Source organism: Tachypleus tridentatus, chromosome 4 (assembly GCF_004210375.1).
Source record: "Tachypleus tridentatus isolate NWPU-2018 chromosome 4, ASM421037v1, whole genome shotgun sequence".
NCBI lineage: Eukaryota > Metazoa > Arthropoda > Merostomata > Xiphosura > Limulidae > Tachypleus > Tachypleus tridentatus.
Window position 1 is genome coordinate 18,574,566 of NC_134828.1, and position 17,168 is coordinate 18,591,733.

General features: G+C 32.1%; 1 protein-coding gene and 1 long non-coding RNA gene across 2 annotated transcripts in view; both read right to left on the reverse strand.

The window, feature by feature from the left end:
* LOC143248621 (uncharacterized) overlaps positions 1-17,168 on the reverse strand; it is a 598,442-nt gene that overhangs the window by 394,741 nt on the left and 186,533 nt on the right. The gene's annotated exons all lie outside the window — the stretch shown is intronic.
* The window catches only part of LOC143248247 (uncharacterized), a 78,878-nt gene continuing 77,683 nt past the window's right edge, over positions 15,974-17,168 (reverse strand). The window contains exon 2 of the long non-coding RNA XR_013026839.1: positions 15,974-16,261. This is a non-coding gene — a long non-coding RNA (uncharacterized LOC143248247). The remainder of the gene's footprint in view (positions 16,262-17,168) is intronic.

Here is a 17,168-nt window from a genome sequence, read left to right on the forward strand (position 1 = left end):
ATATCTCGGTATATAACAGAATACACACACTATATCTCAGTATATAACAGAATACACTCACTATATCTCAGGTATATAAATAGAATACACACTCTATATCTCAGTATATAACAGAATACACACAGTATATCTCAGTATATAACAGAATACACACTCTATATCTCAGTATATAACAGAATACACACTCTATATCTCAGTATATAACAGAATACACACACTATATCTCAGTATATAACAGAATACACACTCTATATCTCAGTATATAACAGAATACACACACAATATATCTCAGTATATAACAGAATACACACTCTATATCTCAGTATATACAGAATACACACTCTATATCTCAGTATATAACAGAATACACACTCTATATCTCAGTATATAACAGAATACACACTCTATATCTCAGTATATAACAGAATACACACTCTATATCTCAGTATATAACAGAATACACACTCTATATCTCAGTATATAACAGAATACACACTCTATATCTCAGTATATAACAGAATACACACTCTATATCTCAGTATATATAACAGAATACACACTCTATATCTCATATAACAGAATACACACACTATATCTCAGTATATAACAGAATACACTCTATATCTCAGTATATAACAGAATACACACTCTATATCTCAGTATATAACAGAATACACACTCTATATCTCAGTATATAACATAATACACTCTATATCTCAGTATATAACAGAATACACACTCTATATCTCAGTATATAACAGAATACACTCTATATCTCAGTATATAACAGAATACACACTCTATATCTCAGTATATAACAGAATACACTCTATATCTCAGTATATAACAGAATACACACTCTATATCTCAGTATATAACAGAATACACACTCTATATCTCAGTATATAACAGAATACACACTCTATATCTCAGTATATAACAGAATACACACTCTATATCTCAGTATATAACAGAATACACACTCTATATCTCAGTATATAACAGAATACACACTCTATATCTCAGTATATAACAGAATACACTCTATATCTCAGTATATAACAGAATACACACTCTATATCTCAGTATATAACAGAATACACACTCTATATCTCAGTATATAACAGAATACACACACTATATCTCAGTATATAACAGAATACACACTCTATATCTCAGTATATAACAGAATACACACTCTATATCTCAGTATATAACAGAATACACAACTCTATATCAGTATATAACAGAATACACTCTATATCTCAGTATATAACAGAATACACTCTATATCTCAGTATATAACAGAATACACACTCTATATCTCAGTATATAACAGAATACACACTCTATATCTCAGTATATAACAGAATACACACTCTATATCTCAGTATATAACAGAATACACACTCTATATCTCAGTATATATACAGTATACACTCTATATCTCTAGTATATAACAGAATACACACTCTATATCTCAGTATATAACAGAATACACACTCTATATCTCAGTATATAACAGAATACACACACTATATCTCAGTATATAACAGAATACACACACTATATCTCAGTATATAACAGAATACACACTATATCTCAGTATATAACAGAATACACACACTATATCTCAGTATATAACAGAATACACACTCTATATCTCAGTATATAACAGAATACACACACTATATCTCAGTATATAACAGAATAACAATACACACATCTATATCTCATCTCTATATCTCAGTATATAACAGAATACACACACTATATCTCAGTATATAACAGAATACACACTCTATATCTCAGTATATAACAGAATACACACACTATATCTCAGTATATAACAGAATACACACACTATATCTCAGTATATAACAGAATACACACTCTATATCTCAGTACATATATCTCAGAATAACAGAATACACTATATCTCAGTATATAACAGAATACACACACTATATCTCAGTATATAACAGAATACACACACTCGGTATATAACAGAATATCTCAGTATATAACAGAATACACACTATATCTCAGTATATAACAGAAACACAGAATACAAACAGAATACTCTATATCTCAGTATATAACAGAATACACACACTATATCTCAGTATATAACAGAATACACACTCTATATCTCAGTATATAACAGAATACATATCTCAGTATATAACAGAATACACTCACTATATCTCAGTATATAACAGAATACACACTACTATATCTCAGTATATAACAGAACACACACTCTATATCTCAGTATATAACAGAATACACACTCTATATCTCAGTATATAACAGAATAACAGAATACACACACTATATCTCAGTATATAACAGAATACACTCTATATCTCAGTATATAACAGAATACACACTCTATATCTCAGGTATATAACAGAATACACACTCTATATCTCAGTATATAACAGAATACACACACTATATCTCAGTATATAACAGAATACACACTCTATATCTCAGTATATAACAGAATACACACTCTATATCTCAGTATATAACAGAATACACACACTATATCTCAGTATATAACAGAATACACACTCTATATCTCAGTATATAACAGAATACACACTCTATATCTCAGTATATAACAGAATACACACTATATCTCAGTATATAACAGAATACACACTCTATATCTCAGTATATAACAGAATACACACTCTATATCTCAGTATATAACAGAATACACACAATATATCTCAGTATATAACAGAATACACACTCTATATCTCAGTATATAACAGAATACACCTCTATATCTCAGTATATAACAGAATACACACTCTATATCTCAGTATATAACAGAATACACACTCTATATCTCAGTATATAACAGAATACACTCTATATCTCAGTATATAACAGAATACACACACTATATCTCAGTATATAACAGAATACACACTCTATATCTCAGTATATAACAGAATACACACTCTATATCTCAGTATATAACAGAATACACACACTATATCTCAGTATATAACAGAATACACACTCTATATCTCAGTATATAACAGAATACACTCTATATCTCAGTATATAACAGAATACACACACTATATCTCAGTATATAACAGAATACACACTACAGTATATCTCAGTATATAACAGAATACACACTATATCTATATCTCAGTATATAACAGAATACACACTCTATATCTCAGTATATAACAGAATACACACACTATATCTCAGTATATAACAGAATACACACTCATATATCTCAGTATATAACAGAATACACACTCTATATCTCAGTATATAACAGAATACACACTCTATATCTCAGTATATAACAGAATACACACTCTATATCTCAGTATATAACAGAATACACACTCTATATCTCAGTATATAACAGAATACACACACTATATCTCAGTATATAACAGAATACACACTCTATATCTCAGTATATAACAGAATACACACACTATATCTCAGTATATAACAGAATACACACTATATCTCAGTATATAACAGAATACACACTCTATATCTCAGTATATAACAGAATACACACTCTATATCTCAGTATATAACAGAATACACACTATATCTCAGTATATAACAGAATACACACACTATATCTCAGTATATAACAGAATACACACTCTATATCTCAGTATATAACAGAATACACACTACTATATCTCAGTATATAACAGAATACACACACTATATCTCAGTATATAACAGAATACACACTCTATATCTCAGTATATAACAGAATACCCTCTATATCTCAGTATATAACAGAATACACACTCTATATCTCATTATATAACAGAATACACACTCTATATCTCAGTATATAACAGAATACACACTCTATATCTCAGTATATAACAGAATACACACATATATATCTCAGTATATAACAGAATACACACAATATATCTCAGTATATAACAGAATACACTCTATATCTCAGTATATAACAGAATACACACTCTATATCTCAGTATATAACAGAATACACACAATATATCTCAGTATATAACAGAATACACACTATATCTCAGTATATAACAGAATACACACTCTATATCTCAGTATATAACAGAATACACACTCTATATCTCAGTATATAACAGAATACACACTCTATATCTCAGTATATAACAGAATACACACTCTATATCTCAGTATATAACAGAATACACTCTATATCTCAGTATATAACAGAATACACACTCTATATCTCAGTATATAACAGAATACACACACTCTATATCTCAGTATATAACAGAATACACACTATATCTCAGTATATAACAGAATACACTCTATATCTCAGTATATAACAGAATACACACTCTATATCTCAGTATATAACAGAATACACACTATATCTCAGTATATAAACAGAATACACACACTATATCTCAGTATATAACAGAATACACACTCTATATCTCAGTATATAACAGAATACACACTCTATATCTCAGTATATAACAGAATACACACTCTATATCTCAGTATATAACAGAATACACACTCTATATCTCAGTATATAACAGAATACACTCTATATCTCAGTATATAACAGAATACACACTCTATATCTCAGTATATAACAGAATACACTCTATATCTCAGTATATAACAGAATACACACTCTATATCTCAGTATATAACAGAATACACACTCTATATCTCAGTATATAACAGAATACACTCTATATCTCAGTATATAACAGAATACACACTCTATATCTCAGTATATAACAGAATACACTCTATATCTCAGTATATAACAGAATACACACTCTATATCTCAGTATATAACAGAATACACACTCTATATCTCAGTATATAACAGAATACACACTCTATATCTCAGTATATAACAGAATACACTCTATATCTCAGTATATAACAGAATACACTCTCTATATCTCAGTATATAACAGAATACACACTCTATATCTCAGTATATAACAGAATACACACACTATATCTCAGTATATAACAGAATACACACTCTATATCTCAGTATATAACAGAATACACACTCTATATCTCAGTATATAACAGAATACACACTCTATATCTCAGTATATAACAGAATACACACTCTATATCTCAGTATATAACAGAATACACTCTATATCTCAGTATATAACAGAATACACACTCTATATCTCAGTATATAACAGAATACACACACTATATCTCAGTATATAACAGAATACACACTCTATATCTCAGTATATAACAGAATACACACATCTATATCTCAGTATATAACAGAATACACACTCTATATCTCAGTATATAACAGAATACACACTCTATATCTCAGTATATAACAGAATACACACTCTATATCTCAGTATATAACAGAATACACACTCTATATCTCAGTATATAACAGAATACACTCTATATCTCAGTATATAACAGAATACACACTATATCTCAGTATATAACAGAACACACACTCTATATCTCAGTATATAACAGAATACACACTCTATATCTCAGTATATAACAGAATACACACTCAATATATCTCAGTATATAACAGAATACACACACTATATCTCAGTATATAACAGAATACACACTCTATATCTCAGTATATAACAGAATACACACTCTATATCTCAGTATATAACAGAATACACACAATATATCTCAGTATATAACAGAATACACACTCTATATCTCAGTATATAAGAGAATACCCTCTATATCTCAGTATATAACAGAATACACACTCTATATCTCAGTATATAAATAGAATACACACTCTATATCTCAGTATATAACAGAATACACACTCTATATCTCAGTATATAACAGAATACACACACTATATCTCAGTATATAACAGAATACACACAATATATCTCAGTATATAACAGAATACACACTCTATATCTCAGTATATAACAGAATACACTCTATATCTCAGTATATAACAGAATACACACTCTATATCTCAGTATATAACAGAATACACACTCTATATCTCAGTATATAACAGAATACACACTCTATATCTCAGTATATAACAGAATACACACACTATATCTCAGTATATAACAGAATACACACAATATATATCTCAGTATATAACAGAATACACACTCTATATCTCAGTATATAACAGAATACACACTCTATATCTCAGTATATAACAGAATATACACACTATATCTCAGTATATAACAGAATACACACTCTATATCTCAGTATATAACAGAATACACACTCTATATCTCAGTATATAACAGAATACACACTCTATATCTCAGTATATAACAGAATACACACACTATATCTCAGTATATAACAGAATACCCTCTATATCTCAGTATATAACAGAATACACACACTATATCTCAGTATATAACAGAATACACACACTATATCTCAGTATATAACAGAATACACACTCTATATCTCAGTATATAACAGAATACACACACTATATCTCAGTATATAACAGAATACACACAATATATCTCAGTATATAACAGAATACACACTCTATATCTCAGTATATAACAGAATACCACTCTATATCTCAGTATATAACAGAATACACACAATATATCTCAGTATATAACAGAATACACACTCTATATCTCAGTATATAACAGAATACACACTCTATATCTCAGTATATAACAGAATACACACTCTATATCTCAGTATATAACAGAATACACACTCTATATCTCAGTATATAACAGAATACACACTCTATATCTCAGTATATAACAGAATACACACTATATCTCAGTATATAACAGAACACACACTCTATATCTCAGTATATAACAGAATACCCTCTATATCTCAGTATATAACAGAATACACACACTATATCTCAGTATATAACAGAATACACACAGTATATAACAGAATACACACACTATATGTCAGTATATAACAGAATACACACTCTATATCTCAGTATATAACAGAATACACACACTATATCTCAGTATATAACAGAATACACACACTATATCTCAGTATATAACAGAATACACACTCTATATCTCAGTATATAACAGAATACACTCTATATCTCAGTATATAACAGAATACACACAATATATCTCAGTATATAACAGAATACACACTCTATATCTCAGTATATAAACAGAATACACACACTATATCTCAGTATATAACAGAATACACACTCTATATCTCAGTATATAACAGAATACACACACTATATCTCAGTATATAACAGAATACACACTCTATATCTCAGTATATAACAGAATACACACTCTATATCTCAGTATATAACAGAACACACTCTATATCTCAGTATATAACAGAATACACACACTATATCTCAGTATATAACAGAACACACACTCTATATCTCAGTATATAACAGAATACACACTCTATATCTCAGTATATAAACAGAATACACACACTATCTCTAGGTATATAACAGAATACACACTCTATATCTCAGTATATAACAGAATACACACTCTATATCTCAGTATATAACAGAATACACACTCTATATCTCAGTATATAACAGAATACACACACTATATCTCAGTATATAACAGAATACACACTCTATATCTCAGTATATAACAGAATACACACTCTATATCTCAGTATATAACAGAATACACACTCTATATCTCAGTATATAACAGAATACACACAATATATCTCAGTATATAACAGAATACACTCTATATCTCAGTATATAACAGAATACACACTCTATATCTCAGTATATAACAGAATACACACAATATATCTCAGTATATAACAGAATACACACACTATATCTCAGTATATAACAGAATACACACTCTATATCTCAGTATATAACAGAATACACACTCTATATCTCAGTATATAACAGAATACACACTCTATATCTCAGTATATAACAGAATACACACTCTATATCTCAGTATATAACAGAATACCACTCTATATCTCAGTATATAACAGAATACACACACTATATCTCAGTATATAACAGAATACACACACTATATCTCAGTATATAACAGAATACACACTCTATATCTCAGTATATAACAGAATACACACACTATATCTCAGTATATAACAGAATACACACAATATATCTCAGTATATAACAGAATACACACTCTATATCTCAGTATATAACAGAATACCCTCTATATCTCAGTATATAACAGAATACACACAATATATCTCAGTATATAACAACAGAATACACAACTCTATATCTCAGTATATAACAGAATACCCTCTATATCTCAGTATATAACAGAATACACACACTATATCTCAGTATATAACAGAATACACACTCTATATCTCAGTATATAACAGAATACACACTCTATATCTCAGTATATAACAGAATACACACACTATATCTCAGTATATAACAGAACACACACTCTATATCTCAGTATATAACAGAATACACTCTATATCTCAGTATATAACAGAATACACACACTATATCTCAGTATATAACAGAATACACACAGTATATCTCAGTATATAACAGAATACACACACTATATCTCAGTATATAACAGAATACACACTCTATATCTCAGTATATAACAGAATACACACACTATATCTCAGTATATAACAGAATACACACACTATATCTCAGTATATAACAGAATACACACTCTATATCTCAGTATATAACAGAATACCCTCTATATCTCAGTATATAACAGAATACACACACTATATCTCAGTATATAACAGAACACACACTCTATATCTCAGTATATAACAGAATACACTCTATATCTCAGTATATAACAGAATACACAATACTATATCTCTCAGTATATAACAGAATACACACTCTATATCTCAGTATGTAACAGAATACACACTCTATATCTCAGTATATAACAGAATACACACTATATCTCAGTATCAGAATACACACAGATCTCAGTATATAACAGAATACACTACTCAGTATATAACAGAATACACACTCTATATCTCAGTATATAACAGAATACACACACTATATCTCAGTATATAACAGAATACACACTCTATATCTCAGTATATAACAGAATACACACTCTATATCTCAGTACATAACAGAATACACACTCTATATCTCAGTACATAAAAGAATACACACTCTATATCTCAGTATATAACAGAATACACTCTCTATATCTCAGTATATAACAGAATACACACTCTATATCTCAGTATATAACAGAATACACTCTATATCTCTCAGTATATAACAGAATACACTCTATATCTCAGTATATAAAAGAATACACACTCTATATCTCAGTATATAACAGAATACACTCTATATCTCAGTATATAACAGAATACACACTCTATATCTCAGTATATAACAGAATACACACTCTATATCTCAGTACATAAAAGAATACACACTCTATATCTCAGTATATAACAGAATACACTCTATATCTCAGTAATATAACAGAATACACTCTCTATATATCAGTATATAACAGAATACATACTCTATATCTTAGTATATAACAGAATACACACACTATATCTCAGTATATAACAGAATACACACTCTATATCTCAGTATATAGCAGAATACACACTCTATATCTCAGTATATAACAGAATACACACACTCTATATCTCAGTATATAACAGAATACACACTCTATATCTCAGTATATAACAGAATACACTCTATATCTCAGATATAACAGAATACACACTCTATATCTCAGTATATAACAGAATACACACACTATATATATGTCAGTATATAACAGAATACACACTCTATATCTCAGTATATAACAGAATACACACACTATATCTCAGTATATAACAGAATACACACTCTATATCTCAGTATATAACAGAATACACACACTATATCTCAGTATGTAACAGAATACACACATATATCTCAGTATATAACAGAATACACACACTATATCTCAGTATATAACAGAATACACACTCTATATCTCAGTATATAACAGAATACACACTCTATATCTCAGTATATAACAGAATACACACAATATATCTCAGTATATAACAGAATACACACTCTATATCTCAGTATATAACAGAATACACACTCTATATCTCAGTATATAACAGAATACACACACTATATCTCAGTATATAACAGAATACACACAATATATCTCAGTATATAACAGAATACACACTCTATATCTCAGTATATAAAGAGAATACCCTCTATATCTCAGTATATAACAGAATACACACACTATATCTCAGTATATAACAGAATACACACTCTATATCTCAGTATATAACAGAATACACACTCTATATCTCAGTATATAACAGAATACACACACTATATCTCAGTATATAACAGAATACACACAATATATCTCAGTATATAACAGAATACCCTCTATATCTCAGTATATAACAGAATACACACACTATATCTCAGTATATAACAGAATACACACTCTATATCTCAGTATATAACAGAATACACACTCTATATCTCAGTATATAACAGAATACACACACTATATCTCAGTATATAACAGAATACACTCTATATCTCAGTATATAACAGAATACACACTCTATATCTCAGTATATAACAGAATACACACAATATATCTCAGTATATAACAGAATACACACACTATATCTCAGTATATAACAGAATACACACTCTATATCTCAGTATATAGCAGAATACACACTCTATATCTCAGTATATAACAGAATACACACTCTATATCTCAGTATATAACAGAATACAATACACTATATCTCAGTATATAACAGAATACACCTCTATATCTCAGTATATAACAGAATACACACACTATATCTCAGTATATAACAGAATACACACACTATATCTCAGTATATAACAGAATACACACTCTATATCTCAGTATATAACAGAATACACACACTATATCTCAGTATATAACAGAATACACACAATATATCTCAGTATATAACAGAATACACACTCTATATCTCAGTATATAACAGAATACCCTCTATATCTCAGTATATAACAGAATACACACAATATATCTCAGTATATAACAGAAGACACACTCTATATCTCAGTATATAACAGAATACCCTCTATATCTCAGTATATAACAGAATACACACACTATATCTCAGTATATAACAGAACACACACTCTATATCTCAGTATATAACAGAATACACACTCTATATCTCAGTATATAACAGAATACACACAATATATTTCAGTTTATAACAGAATACACACTCTATATCTCAGTATACAACAGAACACACACTCTATATCTCAGTATATAACAGAATACATACTCTATATCTCAGTATATAACAGAATGCACACACTATATTTCAATATAGACATTAAAGACATTAACTTAATACCTATTCCTAAATTTTAAAGACATTAAATTAACACCCATTCTTAAAATTCAAAGATATGTAGTTAACACCCATTCTTAAAATTCAAAGTGGCCTGGCATGGCCATGCTCGTTAAAGCGTGCGACTCGTAATCTGAGGGTCGCGGGTTCGCATCCGCGTCGCGCCAAACATGCTCGCCCTCTTAGCCGTGGGGGCGTTATAATTTAACGGCCAATCCCACTAATCGTTGGTAAAAGAGTAGCCCAAGAGTTGGCGGTGGGTGGTGATGACTAGCTGCTTTCCCTCTAGTCTTACACTGCTAAATTAGGGACGGCTAGCACAGATAACCCTCGAGTAGCTTTGTGCGAAATCCCAAAACAAACAAACAAAATTCAAAGCCTCTAGGTTAATACCTACGCCTACTTTTGTAGACTATAACATTTTTTGTATAAAACATTAGACTTCTCACTTAGGTTTTAGTCCGAAAGAAGGTCGTTTCTCGTAAGGAAAGAGTGAACGAAACGACAAAGATATTTTTCTGTGCTTTTTATATTCCAGTCTTATGACCAGAATATAAATATTGACTCAGTTGACTACGTGCCCTCTTTCCTTGAAGCACAGAATCTGCATTGCACATGCGTTGGTAATTCGTTTTTGTGATCCTATAAACCTCTCAGATTTTAAGGTGGTTTAGCAAATTTTCTTTAAGCTTCATTTACCACCCCACCCCTTGTATTTAAGATGTGTACTTCAGCTTTGAGATAAAAACTATATCCCGACACTGTACGGATTTATAGCCCTTAAAATAAAATAAACGTAAAGCGATCGTTCTATACGAATAAACGTAATAACTCATGGTTATAAAAGGTTGACAAAATTCACAACTACGGTTAATATCATTCATCACACAGATCCCAAGTTTCAGATAATAATCTTACAAATGCACAGATTCCCCACGAAGACTAGAACACTGATGTTTTACCAACAGCTGTAATAATGCTTCGGAAATGACGTCACTGGAACAAGGAGAGCTTTTCGAATGACACATAGCAACCAAGTGTTTAGAAGACATCTCTAATCACTTAATCTATTTCTTCATAAGTTCTTCAGGGGTTTGTGACTGAGTCGTGTTAATTACTTCTCCCACAGATGTCTATATATATTGGAAGAGTTGGAAAAGGACTTTGAAAAAATTAGGCTTAAAATAAATAATAATAAAAAACTCACACGACATATAGATGCTGGTAATATATTATAGTAGTCCAATCTATTTTAACGTTCTCTCAGTATCTGTTATAAGTCCATGAACTTTTAGCCTTTTGGACGGTTATAAACGTACGAAATTTGATCACTATAGGTGGGAAAACTTATTTGCAGAATCGTGTTCTTTAATTCAGATACTGAACACGATTAGCTGATTCTATTTATCTATGATAGAGAAAATGTCAACCAATAATTGCAGACCCTTGTTTGTTGGATGAAGTTTGTACTTTCTACCCATCTGAGTTGATTGTAGTTTGAGATGCAGCGACGTAGATAGTTGATGCTCAGCTTTGGTTGTAGCTTGCTAATAAGTGTTACTTCCTTTTCTCTTAGAATTCATTCATCTTTCGCTGAGTCTATTATGTTGAAGTGTTTACTATCTGATTTTTCATTACAGCCTTTACTTATGTTGTTCGAATTGCTAGAGTTATGTAAAAGACTGTTATGCGCATGCTCCTTGACTAGGGTACCGAACGTTCGCCAATGTGACCCAATATAGGCTTGCCTGCAGCCAAAACACAAATATTTGAATACCACCAGCGTCAGTATCTACTGAAATTGGAAGAAAACATTTATATGATTCAGATCTGTTGAATGTCAAAGATCAAATCGCTAGGAATACACATAAAAATTGTCCTATATTTTCTAGTTGGAAAAAAAATAGGTTAAAATACAAAACCCCACTAGCAGTTTAGATAAAATAGGTTAAAATACAAAACCCCATTAGCAGTTTGGATAAAATAGGTTAAAATACAAAACCCCATTAGCAGTTATGATAAAATAAGTTAAAATACAAATTTCACTTAGCGCTTTAAACAAAATAGGTGGCAAGTTAAAGTAAAAGAATTCTATTTACAGTTTGTACAAAATAGATTTCAGGTTAAAATGTAAAATTAAATTAGCAGCAGAAATAGAATAAATAACTTTACTTAAAGATTAGATGAAATATATTTTCACGAATATGTTAGTTAAATAGAACCTGGTGAGGTCGGATGTAATAGAGATCCTTACAACAGTACAAAGTTCTGTTCTCTAGGGTTTGGTTGATGAATCTCAGGTTTGTGGTAGATGTCCAGCTTCCAGGCTCTGTCACAGCTATAACTCTTCCGAATCTGAGAGAAAGAATACCAAATCTTGGTTGATGAATCTCAGGTCTGTGGTAGATGTCCAGCTTCCAGGCTCTGTCACAGCTATAACTCTTCCTAATCTGAGAGAAAGAATACCAAATCTTGGTTGATGAATCTCAGGTCTGTGGTAGATGTCCAGCTTCCAGGTTCTGTCACAGCTATAACTCTTCCTAATCTGAGAGAAAGAATACCAAATCTTGGTTGATGAATCTCAGGTCTGTGGTAGATGTCCAGCTTCCAGGCTCTGTCACAGCTATAACTCTTCCTAATCTGAGAGAAAGAATACCAAATCTTGGTTGATGAATCTCAGGTCTGTGGTAGATGTCCAGCTTCCAGGCTCTGTCACAGCTATAACTCTTCCTAATCTGAGAGAAAGAATACCAAATCTTGGTTGATGAATCTCAGGTTTGTGGTAGATGTCCAGCTTCCAGGCTCTGTCACAGCTATAACTCTTCCTAATCTGAGAGAAAGAATACCAAATCTTGGTTGATGAATCTCAGGTCTGTGGTAGATGTCCAGCTTCCAGGCTCTGTCACAGCTATAACTCTTCCTAATCTGAGAGAAAGAATACCAAATCTTGGTTGATGAATCTCAGGTCTGTGGTAGATGTCCAGCTTCCAGGCTCTGTCACAGCTATAACTCTTTCTAATCTGAGAGAAAGAATACCAAATCTTGGTTGATGAATCTCAGGTCTGTGGTAGATGTCCAGCTTCCAGGCTCTGTCACAGCTATAACTCTTCCTAATCTGAGAGAAAGAATACCAAATCTTGGTTGATGAATCTCAGGTCTGTGGTAGATGTCCAGCTTCCAGGCTCTGTCACAGCTATAACTCTTCTTAATCTGAGAGAAAGAATACCAAATCTTGGTTGATGAATCTCAGGTCTGTGGTAGATGTCCAGCTTCCAGGCTCTGTCACAGCTATAACTCTTCCTAATCTGAGAGAAAGAATACCAAATCTTGGTTGATGAATCTCAGGTCTGTGGTAGATGTCCAGCTTCCAGGCTCTGTCACAGCTATAACTCTTCCTAATCTGAGAGAAAGAATACCAAATCTTGGTTGATGAATCTCAGGTCTGTGGTAGATGTCCAGCTTCCAGGCTCTGTCACAGCTATAACTCTTCCTAATCTGAGAGAAAGAATACCAAATCTTGGTTGATGAATCTCAGGTCTGTGGTAGATGTCCAGCTTCCAGGCTCTGTCACAGCTATAACTCTTCCTAATCTGAGAGAAAGAATACCAAATCTTGGTTGATGAATCTCAGGTCTGTGGTAGATGTCCAGCTTCCAGGCTCTGTCACAGCTATAACTCTTCCTAATCTGAGAGAAAGAATACCAAATCTTGGTTGATGAATCTCAGGTCTGTGGTAGATGTCCAGCTTCCAGGATCTGTCACAGCTATAACTCTTCCTAATCTGAGAGAAAGAATACCAAATCTTGGTTGATGAATCTCAGGTTTGTGGTAGATGTCCAGCTTCCAGGCTCTGTCACAGCTATAACTCTTCCTAATCTGAGAGAAAGAATACCAAATCTTGGTTGATGAATCTCAGGTCTGTGGTAGATGTCCAGCTTCCAGGCTCTGTCACAGCTATAACTCTTCCTAATCTGAGAGAAAGAATACCAAATATTGGTTGATGAATCTCAGGTCTGTGGTAGATGTCCAGCTTCCAGGCTCTGTCACAGCTATAACTCTTTCTAATCTGAGAGAAAGAATACCAAATCTTGGTTGATGAATCTCAGGTCTGTGGTAGATGTCCAGCTTCCAGGCTCTGTCACAGCTATAACTCTTCCTAATCTGAGAGAAAGAATACCAAATCTTGGTTGATGAATCTCAGGTCTGTGGTAGATGTCCAGCTTCCAGGCTCTGTCACAGCTATAACTCTTCTTAATCTGAGAGAAAGAATACCAAATCTTGGTTGATGAATCTCAGGTCTGTGGTAGATGTCCAGCTTCCAGGCTCTGTCACAGCTATAACTCTTCCTAATCTGAGAGAAAGAATACCAAATCTTGGTTGATGAATCTCAGGTCTGTGGTAGATGTCCAGCTTCCAGGCTCTGTCACAGCTATAACTCTTCCTAATCTGAGAGAAAGAATACCAAATCTTGGTTGATGAATCTCAGGTCTGTGGTAGATGTCCAGCATCCAGGCTCTGTCACAGCTATAACTCTTCCTAATCTGAGAGAAAGAATACCAAATCTTGGTTGATGAATCTCAGGTCTGTGGTAGATGTCCAGCTTCCAGGCTCTGTCACAGCTATAACTCTTCCTAATCTGAGAGAAAGAATACCAAATCTTGGTTGATGAATCTCAGGTGTGTGGTAGATGTCCAGCTTCCAGGCTCTGTCACAGCTATAACTCTTCCTAATCTGAGAGAAAGAATACCAAATCTTGGTTGATGAATTTCAGGTCTGTGGTAGATGTCCAGCTTCCAGGCTCTGTCGCAGCTATAACTCTTCCTAATCTGAGAGAAAGAATACCAAATCAGTAGCTAATAATGGAGCATCATCTAATCCATATCGTAGTACAGTAACTGCTGTTTCTTTCAGTGGATTTTGTAAATCACTATCGGTCAAAACTGATAATGAAATTTGGTTTGCTTTTTCGTATAACAGTTGAATTTTATAAAATCAAAATAATATTTCAAAAAGAAATCGTTTCATCAAGAGTAAAATCATTTACTGATTATCTTGTATTGATACACAAACGGTTACCTTTGCAAAACCGTATCTAATTTTAAGCTGACAGACTAGATGGAAAACAGATAATCAATTGCACTCATAGCCATTAACTGAAGATTAATTGTTAGATAATTGTTTTGCTTATTTATCTGACGATTAACTGTTAGATAATTGTATTGTTTATTTACCTGAAGATTGTTAGATAACTGTTTTGTTCATTTATCTGAATTTTAACTGTTAGATAGGTCTGGCATGGCCAAGCGTGTTAAGGCGTGCGACTCGCAATCTGAGGGTCGCGAGTTCGCATCTCGGTCTCGCCAAACATGCTCGCCCTTTCAGCCGTGGGGGCGTTATAATGTGACGATCAATCCCACTATTCGTTGGTAAAAGAGTAGCCCAAGACTTGGCGGTGGATGGTGATGACTAGCTGCCTTCCCTCCAGTTTTACGCTGCTAAATTAGGGACGGCTAGCACAGATAGCCCTCGAGTAGCTATGTGCGAAATTCCAAAACAAACAAACAAACAAACAAACCTTCTTTCGGGTATTGTTCTATACTGAATATAGAAACTAGCTATAACTTTAAAATTTCACACTATAAACTCAAACGAATGTTTTTCGAATCTTATTCTACACAGTAAAACGGTCTTTTTAAAAGACATTTTAAGCATTATTTTAGTGTTCAATAGTTG